The sequence below is a fragment of the Mus musculus genome, chromosome 1 (genome assembly GCF_000001635.26).
Source record: "Mus musculus strain C57BL/6J chromosome 1, GRCm38.p6 C57BL/6J".
Taxonomy (NCBI): Eukaryota; Metazoa; Chordata; class Mammalia; order Rodentia; family Muridae; genus Mus; species Mus musculus.
In genome coordinates this window covers 179237434-179260876 of record NC_000067.6, presented here as the reverse complement: position 1 = coordinate 179260876, position 23443 = coordinate 179237434, and the positions used below count along the sequence as shown (strand labels likewise).

General features: G+C 42.6%; 1 protein-coding gene across 4 annotated transcripts in view; it reads left to right on the top strand.

Annotated features, from left to right (window-relative positions):
* Smyd3 (SET and MYND domain containing 3) overlaps nt 1-23443 on the top strand; it is a 566094-nt gene that overhangs the window by 257177 nt on the left and 285474 nt on the right. Inside the window, exon 1 of one of the 4 annotated variants that reach the window (XM_017312211.2) lies at nt 12268-12547. The exons of the other annotated variants lie outside the window; for them this stretch is intronic. The gene's annotated coding sequence lies outside the window, so the exon portion shown is untranslated. Of the gene's footprint in view, nt 1-12267; nt 12548-23443 lie in introns of those variants that run through there. 4 annotated transcript variants of the gene reach the window in all.

The following is a 23443-nucleotide window of genomic DNA, read 5'->3' as shown; positions in this document are numbered from 1 at the left end:
GAGCTGGACTCTTTAAAACTCAAGTGTCTGAGCTTCTAGAGAGCTAGCTGTCTTAGTTACTGTTCTGTTGCTGAGAAGAGACACCATGACCTCAGCAACTCTTATGAAGGAAATCATTTAATGGGGGCCTTGCTTAGAGTTTCAGAAGTTTGGTCAGTTATTATCATGGTAGGGAGCATGTATGGTAGGCATGGAGAAGTAATTGAATCTGTTTATCTATATCCTGATTCATAGGCAGAGGGAGAGGAAGAAAGAGAGTGGGGAGGAGGAAAGAAAGAGAGAAAATGAGAATGAATGAGAATGAGTATTTGGGTCTGGTATGGGTTTTTAAAACTTCAAAGCCCACCCTAGTGACACACATCCTTTAACAAGGCCATACTGCCTGATCCTTCTAATCCTTTCAAAGAGTTCCACTGCCTCATGACTAAGCATTCAAATATATGAACCTATGGGGGCCATTTTTATTCAAGCCACCACAATATCTCTGAAAATTTTGGTTTTAAGAAAAAGTCAGAATGTAAGCTAATGAAACCAGGGCTGGAACTGGCCTTAAGTCCAGTGCCTTGGGCACTGGTAGGCATTGGTAGGCACTGGTAGGCATTGGCAGGCGTTGGTAGGCATTGGTAGTGCTTCTAACTCCAAACACTGGCACAGAATTGTTTGCTCGGTGTCAACTGCTCAGAGAGTGTGCTAACCAATTTCATTATGAATTAGTTGTGAGCACATCTGCTGCCATGCACTGTGCTGCTAAACACTTGATGTGCATGACAGCAGCCTCTTAGATCGGGTGGTAGAATCGCTGCTCTCATTTGATGACTAAGAACCCAAAGCCCTAGAGGTTAGAAGCTCAACCGGTTCACTTTGCAGCCACAGGCACCGAGTCAAGACTGAAACAGAGGCTTCCTAATGTAGCTCTGTGGGCCTTGGGAGGGAAGAAAGGCAGGACCCAGAGCTCCTCAACATCCAACAAGGTTCAGTTCTTAAAATATTGTGTGTGGGGGTGAGAAGGGAGCAAATATGATCACATCTGGAGAAAACACTTTCAGGGAGCCTGCTTAAGGGTTTGTGTTTTGTTTTTTTTTGTTTGTTTGTTTTCCTTCCTTCCTTCCTTCCTTCCTTCCTTCCTTCCTTCCTTCCTTGTGTGTACTACATAAACAATAACTCCCGAAAAATGGGTACATATTCGGGTTCTTTTAGGAAACAATATCCATGGAACTGAACACTAAAAAACAGAACAGAAAGAAAGAAGAAAACAAGAGAGGCCCCTAGAGCTACACACACAAACACAAACACACACACACACACACACACACACACACACATACACACACACACACACACACACACAATCTTGATTCCACTAATTCCACTAAGATAGATGGGGTATTTATTTGATCCTAAGGCCATGAAAACCACATTTGGACATCACCATTTCTCCTCATGTCTGCTTATTTAAGGCAGGGTTTCACTCTGCGTCCAAGGTGGCGCTCAACCACCACCCTCCCAAGAACTGGGCTTGTAGGTGTGTGTTGCTGCACCAGGCTCTCCATCACAGGTTTAAGAATCAACTGCCTCCCCTGCAGCCTCCAGCATGTAGTGGTCCCTCTGTGCAGTAGATGCAGTCCACTCTTGGTAGTTTTGAGCAGTCTCTGCTAGTGGTTTCAAGCTTCGGGTATAAGCCATATCTGTAACTTCCAAGGGGAAATTCCATATCTATCCCTTAGTTTTCAGGCAAGTGTAACAGTGACCACGTTCAAATGCTTTGTGTGTTTCTATGAGAGTCAGCAGTTTTCCAGAGGTCTTGTTTATGAAGGTTGTTAGTTATGCAAAGTGGGCCTTTATGGATAGTTCTAAGAAATGATTCCAATTAAAAAGAAATGGGTAGATTGCCAGTCAGTGGCAGCTAATTAAATTATGATATGCTCCTGTCATTAACGAGAACCCTGACCCAAGCGAGAGGGAAAAAAGGATAAATGCAGATTCTTGGAATGTGTTGATAGGGAGGGTGTATGGCTTTATCCGTTCTCATATAATTAGACGTGTAAACTGGCAGCTTCCTGTTATGTCTTTGAAATCAGAAGCCAAATCTTCCCTTCTAGGGTATAATTAATCAATTTCTGCTGGAGTATTTTAGATGCTACAGCACAATGCAGTTTCATTAAGATCTATAGTTTAATAATAATGGGTCAATCATCATGACACTATGGCTTCAGAGCTTCAAACACCAAAACCATATACTTGCTGAGACAAGAACACTGCCCCGAGAAGAGATTGAATCGAGAAGGTGGTGTGGCTGCGTTAGCTTTCGAAGGCTGGTTCCTCCTCAGCGTTCTGCTGGGAAGACGAGAGGGATCTTAGACCACAGGCTGGCACTGAGAGCCCTAAGGACACTGCGGCATCTCAAATCCATATCCAGTGTCCATCACCACTTGTCAACTCCACAGGGACGCTGTGGTCGGAGTGAGCAGAGCCTTGCAGGGTGGCAGTAAGTAGCTTATGAGGACGGTAAGGGAGTGGAGGGGTTTTCTGGAAGCATTTTGTTAGCCGTGCTGCTGCCTGTGAGGAAGAGTTCAAGGCTTTGTGAATGTTACCTTTATTGGATTAAATCAAGGTTTGGTACTGTGAGCCAGTGTGCTTTTGTGGGTTATAGCAGGGACTTTTTCTCACGTATAGATAAACGATGTTGACTTGTCATACGGGAGACCCAGAGCATGATGCTGGGGAAGGCCTTGGGGTGCCTCAAACATGATTAAAGTCTTGAGAAGTTTTACTTTACTAGCTGGACATGTATGATGAGGGTTATTTCTCTCCTTTCCTAATATGCTATGAAATGAATTTGGAGTGCCATGCATGATATACCCACCACTGCAAGGCAGATGTGAGAACTTACTATCAATGGCTTCCTTGTCAAAGCTTCGTGGGAAGTTTTGAGTCGTGCAGTAATACCTGACTTGAGCGTAGATCCTATTCTAAGCATTTCCATCGAACTGTGTACCCTCCATCCAGAAGTCACCAAAGGTCAGAACTAAGACCATGAGACTCCTGTGTCTTCTCTATTAATCTTCCTTACAGTTTTCTGGCCGGCTATATTTGTGAATGTCCAGAAAGTAGAGAATTACCTAAAGAGATTGCCTCGGAGACTAGGTTTCTATTCTGATGGCTCTCTGTCACAGAGGCACTGAGTGAGGATTGAGTGTCCTTTGTGTTGGGGACAAGAAGGCAGGTCTGAAGCCAGCACTCCCTATTCACAACTGCTCTCCCCAAATACTTTTATTTTACTTAAAGGTAGTTTATTAAATGAAAACTAAAAAAGGGGCAGGGAGGGATTACCTTGAAAATGTGCAAGAGTGAACCAAAGCATACTTTTACTTCTTTATAGGAAACTTAAATTTGTACCAAAATAAGACTCTTGCTTCCAGCTAAACAGTGCCTCCGTTGTCTATACAAGAAAAAAACAAACAAACTAGGATTTATCTGTTTTTTTTATTTATTTCATCATCATTGTGTGTGTGTGTATATGTGTGTGTGTGTGTGTATGTGTATGTGTGTATATGTGTGTGTGTATGTATGTGTGTGTATGTGTGTGTGTGTGTGTGTGTGTGTGTATGTGTGTGTATAGCACGGTGCACACGTGTCACTGTGATCACATGGAGGTCACAGGATAACTCCCAGGAGCTGGTTCTTTCCTTTCACTGTGGGGATCCAGAATCAAATTCCGGCTGGCAGCAGTAGCCTGTCAACGTCCCAGATCCTTGGTCATATAAAAGTCAAGTTTCGATAAATCTAGGGCAGAGGCACTAGCACTGAGTACATAGAGAATGGGGAACCAAAGGAGAACACTGATTTCCAAGACACATATGTTGAGATTCAAGACCTATTAGGTTATATGATACAAGGGGTTTGGTATACTATCAACTGCCTGAACTTTCATTTTTCCTGGAAATCACTGGCTTTCAGCAAAGCAGAGGAATTGAATACACAGGGCCACTTGAAGCTGTCCCACTGCACAGCTCCTCCCACTTCTGTATTTGTCACAAGTGATATGAAGCAGTAACTGTTGGCCCTCACCGAGGTCCATTATTGCTAGGCAGATTCTTTCCACCCTGTTAAGCCAGGCTTGGGGACGTGCATTTACAAAGTATCCCTCCGAGGCACTGGTTTCAATGGCCTGGTGCTTCTTGGTGTAGTCTTTAGTGAAGGACAACAAAAACAGGTCTGTGGAGATGGTGACTCACTGGTGAAGGTAGCACAGGACACCTCTCTGCCGTTGTTACTTCTCCAGGCTCTGCTGTTTGGCTAGGATGACTGATAGTGTTCCAGCTGGCACTTGTACTCTTACCACCTGATGGTTTTGAGCTTATATTGTTTGCTTGAAGATACACTGTCCCTCGTATAAGGTTATAGTTTCTCTTAACGAGATGAAACTTAAGCCTGCTTTTATCTTGGGCTTGAAAGCCATCTTATAGTAAAGAGAAACTAGGTTCATTCCTGTTTATGATGAAATCTTTTTCTCAAGGGTTGGGCTGTGCCCTACCTGTAACCTTAACTTCCAATGGTTCTGTACTTTCTGTTCCAGGAAACAGCAACCGTATCTTCCAAAGGTTGTTATGTTATGACCATGTTATTATAACCACCTTGTTATGACCACTTTGCAAGCAGGCCTTTGTTTCAGAAGGTTGTAGTGACCAATGTGTTAAGCTAATGTGTTTCTCTGACTCTGCACTTATTTGCCTACCAGATCACCCATTCACGAACCCCCTAGTCCTGAGCTATCAAAACCTTGTCCTCCCCATATCCAGTGCTGACTCGTGAAGCTCGCCTTAGGGAGAGACAGCCTGAGTACATGACTAAAGCTCCCTTTAATTAATTTGGCCGTGATCTGATTCTGTGGTCTTTCTCCTCCCATCCGTGGGATTAACAAACTCTACAGAACAAGCATGATTCCCATTAAGCAACATTAGGCTAAAGGGCCTTGGAGAAGACAGGTCCTCTTTTCGGTGTGACTCAGTTCAGATTCCTCAAGATTCCGAACCTTCTGTTTCCTTGGGCGCTTTTTGGAAAATCTTGTTGTGTGTGTTTGTATGTGAATGTATGTATGTATGTGTATGTATGTATGTGTTCTTCAGCTGACTACTTTAAAAGAGATAATGTCTTTAGATATTATTGTACTGTACTTTCTATAGTTTTCTGATCAGGTAGTAACCAATGAAATAGATAGCAGGAGGAAATGCTAGACTCTCACGACTACTGAGAGAGGATGAACCAGACACCTCTGGAAGCCAGGACCCACCATCCTTTATTTCCCTGTGAGATTCTCAGAAGGTTCTCTCCTGAGACCATGCAGAGACATTCAAATTCTTTTGACTACCAAAATCCCTTCGTTTTTTTTAAACAAAATAAACATGGAGGCTAAAAACCCACATTCAGAACTCTACAACCCACTAGTGGCTTTCTGAGCTTTATCTTCACAGGTCAACTTTCACACTTAAATGCAAAGATGAGTGATCACAAAAGCAAAGTGTATCACTTTGATTTAACGAATCTATCTCAGAATCAGCCATGTTCTTCTCCTCCATGGCCTGCAGCTTGAATGCTTTGCTAAGAGTGGACAAAGGGAGTTCTGAGATGGGAGAAGCTGGGAGTAGAGTGCTCTGGAGTCCTGCCTGCTGGAATCAGGAGAATCGCCATCTGAGACACGAAGTAAAGGTGTCACTTCAGACCTCTCTAACACACACTTGGAAATGGTCATTAAAGGTTAGACCAAATAATCGAATTAAGGGTGTTTGGGACACAAAATTAGGTAAACTAAAATCTAAGTCTGTTTTTCTCTTTCATCTTGAGCCATTCTCCTGTGTATTGAAATACCTGTGTTTGTTTGTTTGTTTGTTTCTTGTAAACATAAGGTTAGCAAGAAAGGTTAAAGGGTTAATTTTAGGTCTTTCATCTATAAAAAATTAAATTGTCTCACGAAGCTTGATCAGATATTAATGCAACACCCGACAGTGCTCTGGGGCCTGCTGGGAGCTATGCTATCCCTCCTTATTGATTAGAACATGTGCTTTTTGCTGCTTCTGAATTATTTATGGAGGATCCCCCGGGGTGCTCAGGCATTGAAAAGGCAGATGATGAAATCCTTCAGTCTGAATGGCTCAGGCTGTGGGCTTGGTGGCTATTGTGACTGACCCTGAAGGCCAGGCCTCCTGGGTCCCTGGTGCCACCACCCTGCAGTCCTGGGGAGATAGACTTACAGAAGGAATTAGATTGGGGCCAGCAGACTCAAGGGACCAGAGCACTTTGTAACATGTTTTTTAACTATGATTAATCTATAGAGAGTGACTCAAAGGAATGCAGGTACTGTATTTAAACATAAGATAGATTTTTTTTTTTTGCATAGGTAATATGAAAAGGTGAACTGACCAAGCCATAATGTTTTCTTTGTTGTTTCATCTGGGAAACTAATTATCACTAGGGCCATTGTTTCACTACAAACATTGTTCATAAATGGTGTGTGGATATGTATAAGCTTGTAACACCGAGAAGACTCAGTTGATGATGTTGCATGCTGTATCTGTGCTGTGTGTGGATTTAAGACCATGTACACAAACCATGGATGCAGACTGGGGAAAGTAAGAAAGATGCATCTTATTTTTGTCCAGTTAGTTTTCATTGTCTTAAGGAATATTTTTAAAGGCGTTTTGTACTTTTTAGATTACAGCAGAGAAGGGGATATTTATGGGCATTCGGCAGAGGAGAGGGGGAGAAATCCTAATAGGATTTCCTTTACAACTCAGTGCTACATGATCTCTGGAAGGAATTAGAAAGTTTCCATATTTCAGGAGGTGCAGTCGTATACCAAAGCGCCATCTCGACACCCTGCCGTCCAATTATATACATAATATATATATATATATATATATATATATATATATATATATATATATATATATAAAATTTAATGCAAGTACCTTACTGTTCACTTGAAAGTAGAGAGAAAAAAAATCAACTAAACTTATAATCCTCTGCATCTGTCTGGGGACGAGCAGAGAAACACATGTGCATTTCTCGACAGAACTCTGTCTCACTCTGTGGCTCGAAGGAAAAATCAATTATGAGCTGAGTCTGTGAAGTGGGTGATTAGCTGTGCACCATCTACTTAAGCCTTCTTCAGAGCTGGCCACTAGATTTAGGTTATTATGGTATCTAAAGGGGAGAAAAACAACCGCCACCTTTGCAGCGGAGAAGCCCAGTGGTACTTTAAAAACCTTAACGAACCCTGCAAATTGAAAGTGCCACAATCGGCATGTAGAAAGGAGAATTGTGTGGGCTGTGTCCTGAGTTCTGGCGGTCTGTCTTTGGCAGATAATTACTCATCTTCTGCAGAGGCTTTGCTACTTGTAAGATACACCACATGCATTCACTCTGGGGACAGTGCATGTTAAAAGACAAACTCATACTAAGACTGATGCGTGTTAATTCGTGGACTAACAGCAGGCAGAGGCAGGGCAAGTGGGACGTGACCAACTATAGGCTCATGGTTTCTTTTGGGGGTGATATAGATGTTTAGCTTGGAACTCGATAGCAACGGTAGTTACATGGTATTGTGCATGTATTAAAACCCATTAAACGATTCACCTTATACATGGCTTATTACAGTACATGAATTATGACTCAATTTGTTTAAAAGCTCGTTAACCCTAAAAGTTCACTTATCACATGTGCATCCTAGTTTGCCTTTGTAGTAAAAAAAGAAAATAGTAACAACTCTTATTAGGCTTCTGTTTCTTTATTTTTTTTTCCCATTCCTGCTGTCACTTATATCATAGTGATTAAAATATTTGATACATTTTCACTTCTCCTATGAAAGACTTTGTACATAGATGGGTAGGATTTGCATCACATAACTCTAAGGTCTTCTGCATGTTTGTTTGGACAGCCTGTGGCCTCCCTGTCCTGACTGGATTATAGGCACCTGCCTCCGTGTCTGTCTGGCGCCTTCTTGTCTTGCTTTTTAGGATGGCTTCATACTGGATACTTGCCATAAGTCCACCTGCATCTTGGGCCCAGCCCAGCACCTGTCAACCTCCTGCCTTTCCAGGTTTACTCAGTCACTTGCTGTTTTGCTTCCTGAGTCCCCTGTGGGTTCAGACACTCGTTTCCCTACTCACTTGGCAACTGTATGACTTACCATCTGTCTTAGTCAGGGTTTCTATTCCTGCACAAAACATCATGACGAAGAAGCAAGTTGGGGAGGAAAGGGTTTATTTAGCTTACACTTCCATATTGCTGTTCATCACCAAAGGAAGTCAGGACTGGAACTCAAGCAGATCAGGAGGCAGGAGCTGATGCAGAGGCCACGGAGGGATGTTGGCTTGCTTCCCCTGGCTTGCTCAGCTTGCTTTCTTATAGAACCCAAGACTACCATGGATGGCACCACCCACAAAGGGATCTACCCCCTTGATCACTAATTGATCTCATGGAGGCATTTCTCACCTGAAGCTCCTTTCTCTGTGATAACTCCAGCCTGTGTCAGTTGGCACACAAAACCAGCCAGTACACCATACACAGCCAGTTATTTTCAATCTGTCTAACTTGCAAAGGCCTGCTGGTGGTCATGCCAACCTCTGCCTTCTTCCTCCAGCTCCTTGGTATTGTCAGGGCTCTGCTTACATCTCTCCTGTTTGCAGTTTTTCTTTGCCATTGTAGAACCAGTGTTTTTATCTCTGAATGGATCCCATCCAGATGGAATGGGTATTCTACCCCAGAGGCAGGTGGAAGGTGGTAAGAGATTCATTCTTCCCTCTTGTCTCTGGGCCCCTCCACTGGGTGTCCAACGTGCCTGGCATGATTTTAACTTTTAACTCTGAACACGACAAACCTATACTTTTACAGTTGTTCATGATCAGTATGATGAAAACTGGGGCATGAGCAGGTAAGATGGCTCAGTGGGTAAAGGTGCTTGCCCCAAGGCCTGACAACCTGAGTTCAATACCTGAGACCCACATGTTGGAAGGAGATCCTGAATTGTACAAGAGTTGGTTTGGGCATAAATTCTGTAGAATGGACTGTCTGAGGCTCTTACTCCACTCTTGGCACAGCGGTGAGATAGTAGATTGGGAACAAGTGTACTCATCATCTGCCTGAGGCGATCAATCTCAGGACTCATGACAGAGAACCCTTCCAAGCTCCTCTGATCTAACGGTCACCTGGTCTGGGGGGCCCTGTTCTTTTTTTTTTTTTTTTTTTTTTGCCATTTTTATTTTTTGTTAGTATTAACTGAGTGTAGAATGGTATTGGGAAGCCTTCTGTGGCTATTCATGTAATTGTGCAGGACTTTTATAACTCAAGAAGACTTAGCCAAATGGTAATTGGCCAGACTGGAGGCAGAAGTAGATGGCTCTTAGCAGGCCTTTCTATTAACTCTGTGTGTGTGTGTGTGTGTGTGTGTGTGTGTGTGTGTGTGTATATCTTTTATTTAAAATATTCTGATTTTTACATGGCAATCGTTTCAGCTCTGTATGCATTCTAGGTGTGCAACTTGTTTTTAGCAATAATAGCTAACTTCATTTTAATTAAGGAGCTTTAAGATGTTGGATTGTGGAACAGCTTTTGAGCTCCGCATTTTAATAAAGTTGTGGGTTTTGCCTCAATCCTTCATTGTTTGGGCATAACCTAAGGTGTGTCCTTCGAAGCAATAGTTCTGTGGAAGAATTTGATACATATCCTCAACATGGTCTATTTATGACCTTCTTCTGTTTGAGCACATACTTGTTATGTAAATTAGGGTCACTTCCAAAAGCTCACATTATAGGACTTAATTAGATCATATCACACCAATGACTCAAAACTATTTTGTATTGTCTTCAGTTACGAGGCCCCATGTCTGAGTCTCACTACAGAAGGGTGTTGAGCACGGGACCTTTGAGCAGTTCACAGAGAGCAGTTGGGACAGTCATACTTTTCAAAGCTTGGAAAGAAAAGCTTTCAGGTAGATGACAGAACCACTGTAGCTCCCCCACATATCGTAATAGAAGAAAGAGTCACTTCTTGCATTTTCCGAGCATATTTTCATCAATAGTAATAGGTGCAGTTTTAATGTAGCCGTACCTCAGTGAAACTCTTGGCATTTCCTGCAGCTGTGTGATTAGACAGGAGACACTCAACATATCTAGTACATTTTCTATCTGGTTTAACTATACATATTTCTAGGGATTATAATTTCTTGGATTGGTGTAGTATGTAAGCAAGGATTGTTAACATTCCTTCTAGGCTCCGCCCCACGGTTACCTGGCAACAGCCAGCCATGCCTGACTCAGTATAAAGGGGTCTGGCTGTTTGCTCTCTCCTCTTTCACTTGTCCCTTCCTCTTACTCTCTTCACCTCTTCCCTCCCTGTCCCTTCTCTCCCCATTCCCTTCCCTTGCCCCCATGTGTTCATGGCAGGCCTCTACTCCTCCCTCCTATCTCTGTCTGTCTGTCTCTACTACACTCTCAGCTCCCCTCCCTATGCCATAAATAAACTCCATTCTAAACTAGTATCTCAGGGGGAAGGGATGCCTCAGCATGGACCTGCAGAGGCACCTCCTTCCCCCGCACCATTCCACGCCTCTACCAAACATATCCCCAGCTTTCCTTTTCTTTTTTATAAAACACAATAAAGATCCTTTGAAAATAGTTAAAACACTTGGTGTGGGTGGGTACATAGCTTGCCCCAAGAGCAAGAGGACCTGGCTCCAATGATAGAGCCTGTGTTAAAAAACAAAACAAAACAAAACAAAACAAAACAAAACAAAACAAAACAAAACAAAACAAACACCCCTCATACCTGGTACCACACTCTTCACTGCCAGAGCTGTGGAGAGGGAGACAGGTAGGTCCCTGTTGCTCCCTTGCCGGCAGGCCTGTCGACTTAGCAAACTCTTTGTCTATGAAAACCTCTGCTTCTATAAACCAGGTGGACAGTTCTAAATACTCACACCTGAGGTTGCCATGTGACCTTTAAATACATGTGCATGCATATTCATGTACAGTCTCACACACATGTAACCAGACACATTTACATGCATAGAGATAAGTAGACACAGACACACACAAGCAAACAGAAGAGCACAAGTAAATATCTATTATTTGGTGCACGGATAGAAATTTTAAAATGAGCCCGTAAGTCGGAGCGTGGGGAGCCATAGTTGCATACTTGTGTAGAAGGGAGTGGTAAGATACCTGGCTGCTTAAATCCTTTGAAAGACAGAGGGCCCTACTCTTGTTCCAGGATGCTCCTTATGCTTAAGTAATGTGATGGCCTTTGAGCCTAAACCTGCAGTTTCTGAAATGTCCTTTGTTTGGCAGACACAGTTGAGAAACTGTTGAAAGCCAAGCACATGTGTTCACCCTCGCATAATTTGCATTTCATTTTCAAACAGTCATACATCCTGAAGTAAGCCAGTGCACCTGCCCGCTGGGGCAAATAAATACTGCTAATTCATCTTATAAAAACTGTAGGTATGTCATCTCAATTTTACCCTAAAATTGAAAATTTCATTAAAGCTTATTTCTGAGTTGTGTCAATGACCTATTTGGTCGAAGCCTGGTTCAACAAGCCCTGATTTAAATCATGACAATGCAGGACAGACTGGATTGTGATTTTTGGAGTACTGTTTCTTAAAGAACATTACCAAGGGCAGGCCATTCTTCCTGCAATGCCAGCCACATGCCACTTCTAGAAGAAAAGGTGGGAAATAAAAACATTTTTCTTAATGCAATACAGCGAGTGATAAGGAGAGCTGACTTGCTCACGAAGAGAGGAAGGAGACGTCGTGGTTTGTAGAGGAAGATTAAAGTGTCACTTTACTGAAGGTTCTCTGCCATTTCCCCAGGGCTGTCTTGTCTGTGGGAGGAATGGGTTCTTCTGGTCTAAATATAGAACAGCTTTAATTAAGTTGATCAGGTTTTTTGGAAGTGCTTTCTGCCTATAGATAGCCATGGCTTAATTACAGTTTTAAAATGAAAACCTAAGTTAGCTTACGATTTTAATTGTAATAACATACACAGCAGCACCAATTGCTGCCTTAGCCATGGCTATTATTGAAATGGAGATGTTTTGCCTGATTTCAGTGTCAGGTGAGTTCTTCCCTCCCTCCTGTTCTTAAAAGTGTATGTTAATGAGGGACAGTTTTGATTTCCTTGATTGGTCTTTCTCCTGAGGCTGCCCCCCCCTGCCCTCCTCCCTCTCCCCCATGCCTCTCAGCCTTCCCCACCCCCTACCCCACGCCTCTCAGCCCTCCCCCTTCTCTCCCCCATGCCATCAGCTTCTGGTGATGACCTGAAACAGGGCTAACAGTGGTCATATTTGCCTTTTCTCTCTTTTTTTTTTTCTGTCAGTCTGGCTGGATGTCTGTGTTTGTCCTTTGTCCTTTGGCAGTGCAGCCTTACCTTAGTTCATTTCTTCACTGTTTCCTGCTCTCCTTCTTGCACGTGTTTGTGGCTGCCTTTGTTATTTTCTCTTCCTTCTGCTTCGTGTGGAGTTATTTTGCGTTGCTTCTCTAGGTTTTGAGGTAAGGGCTTGGATTGTTGATTTGAAGTCGTCTTTTTTTTTTTTTCTTCCACTTTTTATTTTCTTTTGAAATGTTTATATTTATTTTAGTGCCAGAGCGAATGTGCAGAGGACTTTTGGGAGTTGGTTCTCTCTCTGCACCATGTTGTCGTTCCCGTGCAGCTGTTTACCTGGTTACTACAGCCTCTCCTCTCCCTCCTCCTCCTCCCCCTCCTTTTCTTCATCTAGAAAGATAAATTTATAATATTTCATTCTCCCCTGCTCCTCTTACTTTCCAGAGTGTTCTGTTTAAAGCAAGTGACTCTGTTTGTAGTTTTGGGACAGGTTTTTAGATTTCCCGTGTCCATCTTTGGTTGAAAGCATTTGTGTAATGTCAGCCTCAACATTCTTGTCAGATAACGGCAGCACTTGATTTACCTGAGCTTGGTTTATGTCAGTTACCTCGTCTGGGTTAAGTTGACATTCCCTTGGATTTTAGCACGAGCGTTTTCAGCTGTCTCCGGGCCATTGAAGATATTATGAGATGTTGGACATTACATCCACACACTGTTAGTGGACTTCCTCGGACACTGCCAGTGGAGAAGGAAGGGAGCCACTTGTTGCCAACCTGGACGTAGGTAGAATTCAAGCTCTGTGCTGTCTTTGAGGGGCCACCCGTCCACTTTCTGGCGGGGTGCAGTTCAGGCTCCCTTTGGGCTCTGCTGATGTTCTGCACGTGAGGAGGTAAGGAGGCCTCGTTACCATTTCTACATTGCTTCCATTTCTACATGGCTATCAGGTGGAGTGTGTGATGTGTTACTGGTAGAGCAGAGCCTTTACCGCATTGCTGTATGGTGGGGATGGAGGTCCAGTCTCCCCATGTGGTCCTCGCTGTTACTAGAGAGAGGGCAATTGTCTTTATCAGTCAGCCTGTGATTCCTATTTGGGCTCCCTTTTGTGACTTTATTATACAACCCTGGCTCCCAACACTGCTTTAGTCTTTGCTGACACAGGTAGGAAGGGGCCTGTAGATATTTTCCTATTGTATTTTGTTGGAATAGGGCACTTATTGCCTAAAGTTTCCTATCAATGCTAGTGTGCTTTATGCTTGGTTCTTAGGTTTGATAAAACAGGCTCGGTTGGGAGTTGTCTTTGCATGCGGGCGTTAGTGTGCTTTTAAAGGAAAGTCTTACATTTTAATGATTTATTTTGTGTGTCTGTGATTCTGGGAGAAGTGCACAGTATAGCAAGCACGCGGAGGTCAGAGGGCACCTTGCAGGAGTTGGTTCTCTCCTACCGTGTGGGTCATGGGGTTGAACTCGGGTCCTCAGGCTTGGCAGCAAGTGCGTCTATCCATTAAGCTGTTTGACAGTCTTGTAGCACACTTTCTGTTACTGTACTAGTCAGTGAGTTTTGAAATTAGGATGTGTGATACCTTTATTTTTAATTAATTTTCAAGATTGGTTTGGATGCTTTTAGTACTATGAGATTTCATATGAATTTTATAGACTTTTTTTAAAAAAAGTCACAATATGCTAATATAACTTTGATAAGGATTTCCCTAAATTTGTAGATTGCTTTGGGTGTTTGCCATCTTAACAATACTAAGTTTGAAATGCATTGTCCCAGGTTGTCTTTCTCTAACTTAACTGTTCTAAAATTTAAATTTAGAACTTGGAGTTTAATACTGCTGAGTGTAACCTTGGCTATTTTGGCCCAATATAATCTGACTAATTCCTTTAAAAGCTCTTTTAACTTTACAAATCCAATATAGTTACTGTTTTTGTCAACTTTATATCTTTTCTAAATACATTTTTGGGTCAGCCAAGTTACTGATTAATGTGTATAATAGGATTCCCCCAAACCCATGAAGCAATAACATCCATTAGAAATGGACCTAAGGATTGAATTGACTTTCATCTGTGATTGTGCACTTGGTGCCAACACCACACTCTATGGTTTATCATTTTGCTCTACCACTTCAAAAATGTCTTGGTTAAATGTCATAACCCTTTCCTGTCCAGCTTTAGGTCTCTATAAAAGGGAAATTACTGTAGTTCCAGATAAGGTATTTTAATAAAATGCTTTCCTATGTAATTGTCATCTTCTCGTGTGTGTATCAGAGTTTAAAGCCAGTTCTGAATTTGGGAAGTGGGCTGGAGAGATGGCTCCACAATCAACAATGTGTACTGCCCTTGTGGAGGACTTGGATATAGATTCTAGTGCACCTATATCGGGCAGCTTACAATTGCCTGTAGCTCCAACTCCATGTGATGGATCCAAAGAGAGTACTCTTTTGAACATCAGCTTTGCTCACTCAGGTACATATACACATAACTTTAAAAAAATAAGACCTGACATTCCAGGGGAGATATATGTAAGATTTAGTTATTTTCTTTTCCTTTTAAAGATCATGAGATTATAGGTTAAATTCACCTTAGTATGGTCTAATTTGAATGACGATATTCAGATACACACACACATACATTTGTCTGCAAATCATTGAAGTTGTTGCCATGGCAGAGCAGGCTTGGTCTACAGCCATTATGAACAACAAACAGCCTGTGGTGTGAACACAGGAAGATACAGAGCAGCCCTGGTTCTAACCAGAACCTTCTCTGATTTCCTAACTCACATGTGTCAGTGTTCACACATATCAATCAAGTCCACAGAAGAGCTACATCCGGCAGTGTGGCCGGTTACCCCGGAATGTAACTACCCAGTGATGGTTTCTGATACAGGAAGCCTCCCTCAGAAAGTGCACTGCAGAAGCTTCTCTCTCCCATGGTGCTTTTCTGCCAAAGGGCTGAGCAGTGCTACCCTGGAGAGCAGAGGCTGGACCTGGGTCCTGCCCCCTGCACTCCTTCACCACACCTTATGTGGGGCCCATAGGTTAAACCTCATGAACAGCGACTTCCAGCAAAGCTCACCCTGTCCTCCTGGTGTGAGCAATTCCAGGATGAGGGATAACTACATGCTTGTAGGAAGTGGTCCTTGATGGATGACTCTTAACCCTCTTGTTCCCAGAGCAAACGGGAGAGATTCCATGCCTCCAGAGAGTCCTATGATGCCAGTGTTCTGGTCTCAGCCAGCTTTCTTTATCCCTGGCTAGAAAAGAATCTCGAAACTAGAAAGGGGACATTTCCAGGTTTGGTGTTAGCAGTGTAACCCGTACAACACCTTATATTCAGAAAGCATTTACTGAGTATGGCCATGCCCTGGGCTTTGTTGCAGTCTCTGCTAATGTGGTATTAAATAGCACAGGAGCCTTGATCTCATGCAAGAGAGGTCTGTAGTGGTCATTGTGATAGAATGAGCACATTCTAGTGATAACTATACATCTATGTGTTCTGGGAACACACAGGGAGTACATTTCTAACACGCGTGTCCAGGCTGTGTCAAGATAATCCTAGATTTACATTTCAGAAGCAGACAGACAGAGGCACCGAGGAAGTCAGATGAGATACTTCCCCGTGCCCCATGGTAAAGGTGGGCCCTTTCCAGTTCCTGGAGCATAGAATGTATCGAGCTTCCTTTTACTTGGGAAGCTAAAGCAGCTTTGCTTGTGGGGCTTCTTGGTGGCTGTGGTATAAAGTATAGACTTTATTATGTAGTCCACAAAGGGCAGCTTATAGCTTCTAAGCAGATGAATAAATGAACATGCTGATTTGGAAAGATAGTTCTGGTAATAGCATGAAAGATGGATTAGAGAGTTTGGGAGAGAAAAAGGAGCCTAACTATGAAACTCACAGAGTAGTTCAGGCAGGGGAAATGAAATGCAAAATTGGACTCTTATAAAAAGGCTGGACCCATCTGCAAGCCAGGGAGGAGCGCGTAGCTATAACTTTTATTTGGGAAGGCATTTCTTCTTGTGATTAGGAAGGGCTTAAAATCTTCTGTTAAGTAGAATTCTGTAGTATAAGGGAGATAAAAGTTGGTGGTTAAGTTAAAAATGGTCCGTATTTCACTGAAGGTGGCTAGCTTCTTTTAAATCATAAATTTAGCTTGTGGTTTTCTTTGAGTCATACAATTTTAACTTTAAAAGGGCAGAAACTGAATCAGAACACTTGAGCATCAATGAAGGTTCTTCTGGAGGGAGGCTGAAGCTAGATTTTGGGTTGGAGAGAGCAAAGTAGGTTCAATGTGCATATGTTAGAGCCCAAAGAGAGGACAGTGTTCTAACACTGTTAATATGCTGAAAGAACAGGGGCTCAGGGACTTAGTGACAGGCCACGCAGGCCTGAGTACTGTTGCCAATAATTTTGTCTAAATCTGAAGTGTGAAAGCTTTAATCTTAACTTGGAACCTCTAGGAGTGACACATTGTATCCATTGGTGACAGAAGAACCGAACAACCCACAGGTCACTTGGCTGCCACTTCCCGAGCTCACAATGCCAGCACCGAGACTGTTTACTGTGAATTTTTCCCTTTTGTGCTTCAAGGTGACTCTGGAACTCGAGGGCCCTCATTTTATTCTTTTTGATTTTTAAGTAGTGAATGTTGCTGTCATCCTTGGTCTGGCTTGCCACAGCTTTTGTAAGATGTGCAAAGTACTTAAGCAAAGGGCAGGCTGAGGAGGCCCAGCCTGCAGGGGCGATAGCCTGCAGGCGCGATGGTTCTTCCTAGGTCCAGAGTCCAGTTAGCTGTTACAGGACCCAGCACCATGTTGAGGGGAATTAATTGCTCTCTCTTCTTTCAGTTGTTAAAGCACAGAAAGAAGCGTATTTCTTTAGAACATTCTCGGTCTCATGCACAAATGGCCCCTGTGACACGAGGCAATGAGTCTTCAGCCCAGCAGCCTCTCCGTGGATCCCCTAGTGAGTTCCTCGGCACAGTCCACTTGCCATATATGCACAAGCACTTTATTCGGGTTTGATTAAATGGCAAACATAATAGCTGCAGATTTTGTTCCCTTTGGTTTCCTTTGAACCATGAACGGGCAGAGGACGGTGCTCTGAGTTGAAGGGAAATTGCCGGGAATGTCAAAGGTTCATCTCTCCAAGACAGTTTGCCCAAATGAGAAAATACAGTGTCACTGTGGAAAGCGGAGAGCAGATACACAGGCTTTGTACTGACAGTAGCATGTTTTCCAGGTTTGATGAGGCCGTTCCCATCCTCTGTTGCATTATTTAGGTGTGTGTCTTTTTTGTTTTACAGGACTACATTTGCAAGTGCCCACTAAACTTTACTGTGGATTTAGAAATGCAGATGCAAGCTTTCCACACCTGCCCTGCCCCCACAACTACTTTAATACTCATTGCCATGTATCTTGCAGAGGATCCCAGCCAGGAGAAAGAGGGTCCACAATCAGGGACCCCCCCAGACCGACCTCCTTAACGTAGACAGATAGAAATCTCATGACAGTGAGGTAACAGCTTGGCATGGTGTCAGGCCCACCGCTGCACTGTATCAAACAGCTTGCTCATCAGGAAATCCTACTTGTTCACCTACAGGATGGGGGTTGATGCATTTACCTTGTAGGCGTCTATCACAAGAGTTAGTTAAAATACCGTATGCAAGTTCTCATCAATGTGCCTGGGCCTGGAGAAAGCACCCTTTGAGTGGTCCATGATGTAGGTATTCTTCCGAAAACTTAACACCAGCCTACGATGTTCTAGGTCCTGTTTGGAAGGCTGGAGAGCACAATGAGCGAAGCACATGACTGTTGCCCTCTAATGGATTATATCTTAGTGAGAGGAGATAGACGATAGTCATAATCAATGAGGAAACTATGTAACATGGGAAAGTTAAAGGTCTGTGGGCAATAAGAATATAGGACTAATGTATTTTAAGCCCTGAGTGACTTTAGGATTCATTAACAGGACCCTCCCAACAATGAGTTAGAGGCATTTGATGTTATTAATTCCACCAAATTTGCACATGCATTTCTACTCTTACCATGCGTAGCAAAGCTTCTGATAATAGATGAATGCTTAATACTTTAGAATAGCAATTTAAAAAACCCCGGGCATGCCCATTTTTGCCACATCGTTTCTTCCCTCTTTGTGTTTTATTCTATTACATTGCAGTGAGTTTAAGTATCATACCAGTTTAAGAGCTGATTCTTTAAAAGCAGAACAGAACAATTAGCGGGATTCACCTGTAGATTCAGGATTCTTCCCCCCATCTTTTGTCTGCTACTCTTCATTCTGACACATGATCATCACACTGAAGCACCAGATCCATAGGAGCTGACAGAGAGGCTCTCAGCCTGACTGTGAAAGGACAGGTGGTGATGCCTGACTCAGGTGGATAAGGGACATAGTAGAGTGTTAGTTACCCTTTGCAGTGACAGAGGAGTTCCCAAAAGTGGAACCCTTTTCAGAGCTACTGTATTTCCATCTAATGATCATGAGCAGGGGATTTGTTTTTAAAGTGCTACCCCCTCTTATCCATGCCTTTGCACTTTGCCTTTCTCTGTAGGAACACTGGAGACCATACAGTTTCTCTAATGTCCCTTGGGTCGTGGTTGCCAACCCTGGTGGATTCATTGCCCCTTTATAATCTAGTCCTGCAAGCCTTCTTTATTTCTGAAATGTAGTAGATGCCTTAATTCTATACATAGTTTTAAAAGATTAGATAGCCATAACTGTAACATCAATGGCAATGGTATTTTAAGCATTTTATTGTATGAAAGTTTGATTGCGCTCTAGAGTACAGTGTGATGTTCGGGTCCCTCAGGCATTTAGATGGTCTCATAATGAACAGGTTTGGATTAATGGTAAGTAAATCAGTGTTGGCAAGAGTTTGTATTGAGAGTTGAAGCTTTGACATGAGTTCTAAGTAACTATACACATAAACACACAAAGTGACCATAGATGGTCATACATCTGTACATGTAGGTTGTGTAGGTGTGCTGTGTTCGTAGCTTAAACATCATGAATTGTGGACACAAGTTTCCCTCATGGCAAACAACTCTCCACACAGTTCTATACCATGCAAAATATATCTCTTCCTCAGTTAAGAAAATTGCATTCTTTGAAAAAAAAATGCAATATATATAAAACTATGCAAGAAGTTCACTAGTCTATAAGTAAAATGGAAAAGGCTGTAGGTTCCTCACAAACACATTAGCTGGAGACTGGTGGAAGATTTGAAAGACTTGCAGTATGTAGGACAATTCTTTCTTAACCCAGTCTGTCCTGTTTAGCAGAGCTGCCAAAATGTCCTCATGGTGATTGAAAACATTCAAATGACCCCAATGCTATGTGTCCCCACTGTAAACCACTGGCGCCCATCTGGGGTCCTGTTCATGCTGTGGTACCCTGTAACTCACAGCAGCCTGGCACCACACCTGGTCTAAGGGGTACCCTTGGAGTTCTGTAAGTATTTGCTTGAAGAGAGTACCAGATGGTGCCTCATGACTTCTGGGTTTATGGGAGTGATTTCCAGATGGCGGCGGCTGATAGTGCCTTAGTCCCTTCCCTCAGACAGGTCTGCTTTACCGTTTCCTCAAAGGCTGCTGAGCGTGAACTGCTTAGAGTAGGAGCTTGTGCTTCTTACTACTGCTCTGAGGGCAGAAGTTTTGTGGTTGAGTTTGTTTTTGATGTGTGGGTTAACCGATTGGGTATTTCCTCTGTTGTCATCTGCATGTTATTGACATGTGCCCATGTTCATTGCTCTGAGTCCCTGTCACCAATTCTGATAAGACATCTCTGCTGTTCTTACCATTGTTCCTTTGCCTTTATCCCTTCCCCAGCTGTATGAAAGGCATTCTGTTACATGTTACTACTCCATCAAAGCGTGTCTTTCCTTCTCAGTCATCACTCATCCACCTCTGTGCTCAGCTGCCTTTTTAAAAAATGTTGTTATATTTTTAACACGTTACATATTTAATAGTGAACAGCTTAATTAAAAAGAAATGTTATTTTTTTCCCAAAGTCCGTGAGAGTCTAGAAGTATCTGAATGACTCACTTTCTAGAAAACACAAGTTTATTTGATGAAGAAACCTGTGTTTTGGTTTTTTACATTTCTTCGTGTGTGGCTATCATTGAGCCTTGATTAGGAAAATTTGGATACCATGTGGAGGGGTATAAAAAGCTCTTTCAAAATTTTTGAGCTCAGATTAAAATGAGGAAAGTCCCATTGTAGTGACTTTAAATAGTGTTCATTATGTAGTTTTTTTTTTTTAAAAAAGAGAATGATTGGATGGCGTTCTCTCTGAGTTTATGGAATACTAAGGAAAACCATTCAAGAGTTTAAATATGCTGTCATCAACATCACCGCCAACAAGAATTATCCCACAATTATTTACATGCCAAAAATTCATTAGGAAAAATATGAACAGATTTTATTTGGCCTAGGTGAAGCTTGTCCAGGTCTTGTGTGTGAACATAAGGTATTTTTTAGAAACAGGGAATATTTTCACTTGAGACTTCCTATCTAGTTATTACCATGTGTGTGTATGTGTGTGTGTTATATGTGTGGTGTCATGTATGTGTATGTGCAGGTGTGAGTGCACATGTGTTTGAATGCCTCTGGAGGTCAGAGGTTGACCTCTGTCATCTTGTTTTTGAGACAGGGCCTCTCAGTGAACCCAGAGCTCATTGATTTAGCTAGAGAGGCTGGCCAGCTTCAGCAATCTGCTAGCTCCCTCATCCCTCCTTCACTTCAGCAATGAGGTTAAATATGTGTCTTGCTGTACCAGCCTTCCCATGGGTGTTGAAGCTCTGAATTCAGGTTCTCATGCATCCATGGCAAGCACATTGCCAGATGAGCCAACTGCCCAGGTGTGTCTTAAATGATGCCCTTGTGTCTGTTCCTGGCACTTAGGTTGCCTGCCCTATACAAGTGTGTGTGTGTGTGTGTGTGCTCGTGAGTGCGCGCGTGATCACAATAGATGGATGGAGAGAGAGAGAGAGAGAGAGAGAGAGAGAGAGAGAGAGATATTTTACGTATTTTTGTCCACCATAGTACTTTAAATGTTACAGTTGACCAATGTATATTGGATGGCAGTTTTAGATTTTATGCTTTAAAAAAAAAACTTTCGAAGACTTTTAGATTCTAGTCCAGTTGAAACAGCCTTTTGTCTTTTAAGCTCATAGGACTCTAGACTGTTCTTGATGAATGGTGCCTCTCTTTAGAAAATTCCTTTGGTAAATAGGAAAAGGGCTTTCGGGAGGTTAAGCGACTGTCCCAGCTCACTAGCTGGCTAGTGATGGTATTCAGACCAGCATATAACTGAGGTGCAGTTGAAAGAAGCTACTTCTTGCTTTTTTAAAAGCTAAATGTTGCTCCATGGTGGTGGTAATGGTATAATTTATCAGTGTCCAAGTGTTTGTTTACACTGGTTATGCACACAGAACAGTAAACATTATCGTCAAGTCTATGTAACATCAATAAAGGGTTTTATTCTGAAAATGATCTTTAGTGTAGATGTTTAAAAACAAAGAAATGTGGTGAATAGAATGGCAGGTTGGAGACAGCAGTGACAGGTGATTGCAGTGACAGGTGACTGACAGCACTGACAGGTGATCACAGTGGCAGACAGGTGACAGCAGTGACAGGTTGACAGGTGACTGACAGGTGACTGACAACAGTGAAACTGCAGTGACAGACATGTGTCAGCAGTGACAGGTGACACCCATGAAGCACCGACAGGAAGAAGACTTGGGAGCAGGTGGAGAATTAGCCTTGTGCTGTGGTGCTGTGGATGCCAACACTTTCATAGTTCTAATATAAAACTGCACATCTCTAAAAATAAAAAAAATCTAGGATATTTTGGTAACATTCCTTTGTAATGGTGTAATCTTGCTTTTGGATTCAATATATTACTTTATATAAAGTAATGCAAGCACGTAATTTGGTTTTAATAGCTTCAGTTTTATTAGGAACAGAATATAAAGATGCAATCCCAGGGCTGGCAGCGTTGGGGAAGTATAATTGGACGGTGCATCGTGATTTAGGCTGTCGTATAAGATGGCTCTTCTGTTTTGGTCATCACCTGGCTACATCATGCAATTCCTGTAATTGTGGAGTGCTTTGAACACATTCAGCTTCAATTATCTGACAGGTGTTCTCGTTCAGAATTTTGGATTTCCGTGGCTTTGAGCTCTAGAGATGATTTAAGTTATTTCCTCTTTATTGGCCTAGAAGATTAGGGCAGGAAAGAAGAAAAGTGCAGCGGTGTCCCGCTTCTACTTATTTCTGGGCAGCAGGGGGCGTGCTTGCTTTGTGTCCTTAGGGCATTAGCTGGGCCTGGCCTGTTCACTCATCGCTTCCATTGTGAATTTGGTCACTGAGGTTTCAGTGGCACCCTAAAGTTGGGCTGATCTGAATAACTAACCACTCAGAGTTAGGATTTACAAATAAGAGATCTACAAGACATGTTCTTCAGGAGACTTGGCCTTTAATCAGTTGGCGATTGGGGCCATTGCACTAACATGCCATAATTTGTGACTCACCTTTGAAGTGTGATGGATGTTCAGGCCCTTACAGTTTGTCATTTGACCGCAGGAGAGTCACTTTCAGGACTTTCAGGGCATCTCTTGTGACTGTACCTGCATGTGTGTGAGATCGAGAGACTGGACTTCCTTTTCGTCCACTCTTCCTTTCCTTCCTGTGGCTCTCCCTTCCCAGGCATTCAACAACACATGCTGGTTTTTTTGGAATTCTTCCCCTTTAAATGGAAATATTTTCAATACCACTCTCAGGCCTGGGGGCTATGTACTTTACTGTAAAAGGATGTGAGATGGGTGTCTTAGCTAGTGTTTTCTTCTGAACATGGGCACTTATAATTGGCCTATGGTGTTTTGTTTGGCTTGAAATCCTTGAGTAATAACCCTCTTTGCTGTGTTGTGATGTTTCTGGTTTTGGTGACACCCCAAGATGGCATTCCTGATCTCAGAATGGTGCCGTTCATTGTCCATTTAATGATCAGTTTCCAAAACATGTTCTCTTTTACTTCCTACAAAAATC